This window comes from Mesoplodon densirostris, chromosome 11, assembly GCF_025265405.1.
Source record: "Mesoplodon densirostris isolate mMesDen1 chromosome 11, mMesDen1 primary haplotype, whole genome shotgun sequence".
NCBI lineage: Eukaryota > Metazoa > Chordata > Mammalia > Artiodactyla > Ziphiidae > Mesoplodon > Mesoplodon densirostris.
Window position 1 is genome coordinate 72487385 of NC_082671.1, and position 6000 is coordinate 72493384.

Here is a 6000-nt window from a genome sequence, read left to right on the forward strand (position 1 = left end):
CACCAAGGCCTTAAGACGGGAAAGCGAGCTTGTAGACAGCACGCTCTTGCGCAGGCATCTACTAAGGCACCTCCTCTCCTGCTGTCCCCTCCAAGCTGAGGTTGGGGGGTTGGGCAGGAGAAGGGACCATTTTCCTTCGGTGTCAGCTGTTTGTTTAACGGAGGGCTGCGACAATCCCCAGGACACCCTCGAGGTGTAAATATTTACCCATCGAGAGCTGCGGGAGGCCCCGGTCCTGGGGTGAAGCGAGGTCCTGAAGAACATCTCCCCAGGGTGGAGCAGAGGGAGGGGGGAGAGGTGGGAGAGGAGGTGCAAAGAGGAGAAATCACACAGAAATAGTTCTGAAGGAGAACGAACTCCACACGTGGCAGAACTATTTAACAACCGTTCTGCTCGCACAAGAGATGGCCGCGCCGGCACCAGGGTCACGGCCCGGAGAGCGGGTGACGGTGGCTCTGGAGCAGAAACACACACACAGGGCAAACCAGGAGCTGGAAAGTCGGTGAAGAGCTGGGCTTCTGCTCCTGGAGGCTTCCTTGTCACTTCACATGTCACGCAGAAAGTTAAGAGCAACGGTTGTCAGCATGGAAGCCCAGCCCCATGCCAGGCACCTTCCCACGTGGAGGCAAGTGTCATCCCTAGTCTCGCTTCTCCAGGGGGCGCCTGAGGCAGCCACCGGCCTCTCCTCCAGCACGTGTTCACCTGTATGGCCCCGGTGCGCCTAGGCGGGGAGGGATAGATGAGCGAGACTAAGTTCCTGTCGCATGGAGACAGACCTGACTCAGAGTGTGACACCAGCGATGGAGAAAGTGGACAAAGGGGAGTGACCCCGGCCAGTGTGTGAGGGGTGGAGGGGGGTGAGGTGTATAGAGGGATCGTGATCTGGGCAGAGGGGCTCGGCAGGTGCAAAGGCCTGGAGGACCAAGCTGAGGGTATTTGGGGAATCGGGGAGCAGGGCAGAGTCGCTGGGACGTCTATAGTTAAGGGGACCGTGGGGGGAGCAAGGCGGGGTCCTATATGCAGCCCCACCGGGTAAGGCAGGCCCTGGGTTCAATCCTGATCTGAGTCCAAGCGGGTTTCACACGAGGGTGGAGGACAGGATTGGAGCGGAGGGAAAGGCAAGGGCAGAGGCCAGGGACTGAGGCTGCCCGGGCTGTGGGACCCAATCCCTCCCCAGCCAGACCCACCCCAGCTTCCCTGCAGGACGAGGTGCCCCGAAAGCGGATCCCGGTGGGGTTCAGACAGCCCCCTGAGGAGGCCAAAGGGCCTGATGGCCTCTAAGTGGCCTTGTCTGTTCGCAGATCGGATGGTGGCCTCTCTCCTAGTCACCCGCTGGTCTCAGTTTCTCCCTCCTTCTCCCAAGGGAGGTGCTCATTCTTTTAACCCACTCAGCAGCTGCTGCTGACAAAGCCAGGGTCACGTTCATCTGTGCTGAGAGTCCCCATCTGCTTTGCCAGGGGACAAAGGACAGACCAGTGGACAAGCGGGGGGAGGGGGGAGGCAGTAAGACGGTGACAAAAAGCGCATCTCAACACAAAGATGATCCAAAAGCCACCCTCTGGGAGCTCCGTCCACCTGGAGGCTGCCCCGTGCGAAGCCGCATGGGGCTTATCCCCCGTCGGAGGAAACCAGAGACAGCAGAGCAATCGTCTCGGCCCTTCGAGGCAGGCCCTCCTCCCCACAAATGCACAGCGTGGCATTGGCAGAACGGCCTGGCAAGGGGGCTGAGTCTGTATGACTGGCTAAGGGTGGTAATCTCCCCACACTGAAACCCAGGAGGTCCACTTACATATTCCGGTTGCCATGGCAACCTTCTGGGCTGGCTCTTCCCCTGTCATTCTCCATCACAAACCGTGGTAGGAAGTTTTTGATTCAATTGGAAACTTATGGTTGCCAAGGCAACCACCTTAGAGCACACTGAAGATGCAGGTGGGCTGCAGGTGAGGCGGGGATCTATTGGGGGCCCGAGATGGCTGCATGATGGGCCGAGGAGGGGTCCAGGGCCATGATGGGCGGAGGTGAACACATCTGGGGTTCTGGAAAGAGAGGACGATGGGCCTCCACAAACACACTCATTCATTCACTCACCTGCACACTCACCACTTGCCACTTGAACATCCATTCTGTTTTCTGGCTCTTTTTTGCCTGCAGGCTGGGCGGACGGAGGCGCAACCAAGCCTCCACACGTGTACAGCCCACATGGAAAAGCGGGAACAGAAAGTGCCTGGCTGTGGAACCCGACAGACCTGCGTTTTTGTTTAGACCCTTGACTCTCTCCTCTTATACATGGAGTGTAAGACTAGGACCTGCTTCTGAAAATGCTGGAAGTAACAAACACCCAAGTGCCCATATCAAGGCATGGAGACAGGTCTTCTGCCCCTGGGGAGCATGTGGGCAGCAACCGTGGCTCCAGCGTGGTCCTCCAGTGGTGGGGGAGGGCTGATCCTGAGTGGGGGGCAACTTGGAAACTGGGACTGGGCCAAGTCAGAGGGCAAGGCTGGGGAGGACCTCACCCACTCGGAGAGAGAGTCAGGAGTCCTTCCTTCCTCCCTTGAGGTCGGGCTTAGAAGGAAGCGAGAGAGGGGCGTGACATCCCAGGAGGGTCTCCTGGCCTTCGCTTTATCCCAACGACCCCACCAGGCAGCCTTCCTTCCCCCAGTTTTGAAGATTAGGAAACTGAGCCCCAGAGAGGTGGAATAAGGTCAACCAGAAAGCAAGCAAGTCGATCCAGAATTCAACCGTGGGCCGCGCTCCTTCCAAAATGCCTCATGTAATTCTCACAACAGTCCTAGGAGGCGGATTCCATTATCCCTACTCCGTGGATGGGAAAAGCCAACCAAAGTGAGGTCACACAGTTCCCTCCCATGCCCGCTCGGCCCAAACCCCCAGACCTGGGACCAGAGTAGGCCTTTCCAGCCCAGAAGTCACTGGGCAGAGGGACGGAAGGGGAACTGACATCAACCTATTATTTCTGCCCCACCCTCAACCCTCACCAGCCTGGCTTTGCCGGGAACCGGGCCTGGCCTCTGGTCCGGGTGCGAGATGGGGGAGAGGGGCTTGGGCGGGGCCTGCCGAGCTCCTGCGGCCACACGGGGGTGCACACAGGCTGGAAGCCAGGCAGGCAGCTGGGGCAGGACAGCCCCGTGTCCTGCTCCTTCGCTGGAACTCTCAATGCCAGATGTCCGGGCAGCGCAGAACTGATCAGAAGCCCTTAGAAGTGTGAAGGCTGGGGGTGGGAGAAGGGGGGAAGGAAGAAGTTGAGCCGGGAGGTGTGGGAGTTGCATCTCCTCCCTGCAGAGGAGGAAACCATGGTTCAGACACATGAAACGATGCATTCAAGGCTCCCAACGACCAAAGGACATGCAGATCTGAGACTCCACCCAGGCCTCTGCCTCACCTCCAGGGTCCCTCCGGCTACAGGGGGTATGCTTCTGTTTCTGAGTCCCGTTCCTCTTCCCCCTACACGCAGCAAGGGCAGCCCCGGGCAGCAGACCTTCAGCAGCACGTCAGGCCACCAGCTGTTCCTTCTTCCTCAAACCCTCCAGGCCTCGTCCTTCCCAGGAACTTGGCCTTTGCTCGCCTTCCCACCCGGAACGTTCCTCCCCCAGATGGCCACTCACATTCCATGCCGGACTTTGCTTAACGTCCCCTCCTCTGAGAGGCTTCCCCTGACCATCTTACCTGACACAAGCACCCCCTTGGCTTAAAATAATCAGCTTTGGGGCGGAGGAGGGGGTGCCAGACGAATGAGGCGAGGCCGCTGTGCTGGGTGATGGGTACCTCGGGGGTCATCGATTGATTCTCTGTAACTTTCTCTAGGTTTGAAATTTCCCATAATGAAAGTTTTTAAAGGGAATTCCCTGGTGGTCCAGTGGTTAGGACTCCATGCTTTTACTGCTGTGGCCCGGGTTCAATCCCTGGTTAGGGAACTAAGATCCTACAAGCTGTGCGGTGCAGCCAAAAAAAAAAAAAAAAATTTAAATAACAAATAGTAGGGGAGTACCCTGGCAGGTCAGTGGTTGGGACTTCGCCTTCCAGTGCAGGGGGTGCGGGTTTGGTCCCTGGTTGGAGACCTGGGATCCCATATGCTTAGCGGCCAAGGGGCTGAGGCATGAAACAGAAGCAATGTTGTAGCAAATTCAGTAAAGGCTTTAAAAAAGTAAATAAATAAAATAAAATAACACATACTAGAAACTGACATTCCCTCCCCCCGACTCTCTATCCCATCACCCTGTTTTATTTCCTTCGTCGTATCTGACTCCACCTGACATCTCATCGTGTGTCTAGCTGACCATCTGTAGGAGGCTCCACAAGAGCTGGGCTTTGTCTTGTTCACATGTGAATCCTGAGGGTCTGTGCCGGACACAGAACTGGTACTCTGTAAGTATTTGCCCTGTCAGCGAAAGAATCAGACACGGCAGTGGAAGTGCGTTCTAAAGAATAGAAGCGCCGTGGTTCGGGCTTTGGGCCTGGGCCAGTTTTAACCATAGATGTAGGATTGAGAGAAGGATGAACGCATTCCTCATTTATTCATTCCACAAATGCTTAGGAAACCCCTTCTTGCCAAGTCCTATGCTGGCACTGGATTCACCAGGCTGGGTCTCCAGGGAGTGGGCTGGAGATAGGCCAGGTGCTATGGGAACCCTTGGAAGGGAAGCCTCACCCCGTCTCAGGCATCGGGGAGGGCCTCCTAAAGGGAGTGATTTCTAAGTTTAATCTTAGGATGAGTAGCATTTCTCCAGGGGAAGAGAAAGGGCGTTCCAGGCAGAAGACACAGCCCAGCCAAACGCCCAGCAATAGGACAGAGCACGGGCCCTGGGAGAACAGCCTACGTCGGTGTGACTGGGGCCGAGAGCGCCCGGGAGGCGCCCAGGGGGCCAAGGCGGGGGTGTTCAGCATGGACCAGCGTGTGGAGGCCTTGATGGGCGGGCAGAGGAGCCTGGCCCTGTACCAAGGGTGACGAGGATGACAGAGAGGGCGCTCCTGTCCCACCTGCCTTTTTTTTTTTTAATTGGGGTATTGTTGCTTTACAATGTTGTGTTAGGTTCTGCTGTACAATGAAGTGAATCAGCCGTATGTATACATATATCCCCTCCTTCTCCTGTCACTTGTCGGTGCCAACGACGCAGCAGCTCGTTCTCACTCCTGGCGTTTCGCGCTCGGTGTTCCCTCCACCTGGAATGCTCTTCCCTGTCTGCACACGGGCTCTCCTCCTCCGGTCCTGGGCTGCTCAGAGAGGCTGACTGTGACCAGCCATCAGAAGTGGCTGCCTCAGGCCACTTTATCTGTCTCAGCTCCCTCTCTGCCTCTTGCAGAGCCTGGGACAGGTTCCCGGCTCTGTTCCCAATTCTTCTCCCTGCATCCACCCTGTGTGTCCTGTGGCTTTGCAGGATCTCCCCACCCCAGAGGCAGGGTATCTCTTCCCAGCACACTGATGATGCACTTGCACCTGAGAGTTGCTTTGGCCAGTGGAATGTGGGCAGAAGTGTCCTACTTCTGAGCCTTAAGAGGCCTTCCAGGTTGCTCTCTGCCCCCTCATCCTTCTGTCATGCCCAGTGGAAAAACCTGTCCCAGGAAGTCAGGGACAAGAGAGACCTGTGGAGCAGCCCTGAAGCCAAGCCCCACTGAGCCCGGGGGAGATCCACTGAGCCCCAGCAGATCCACAGACCTGTGAGTGAGAATAAGTGATTGTTGCTTTAAGCCACTGAGTTTGGAGATTGTTTGTTAGGTGGCATTAGCATGAGAATAAGTGACTGATACACAGGACTTAACACTTTCTCATTAGCCTACCCATTTCACCATTGTCTTATCTTACACTAGACCACTGCCCTGTCTTCAGTGCCTGGCATGGGGTCTGATGCGTGGGAGAACTTCAAATATGTGTTGAGTGAGTGAATAAATGAATGTGATGTCTGGAAGGGTCTTAGGCAAAGGAGAGGCATGAATGTACAGGGGGCCCAGGAAGGTGATTGCTTGCTATACGAGGAGACAGATGTGGTG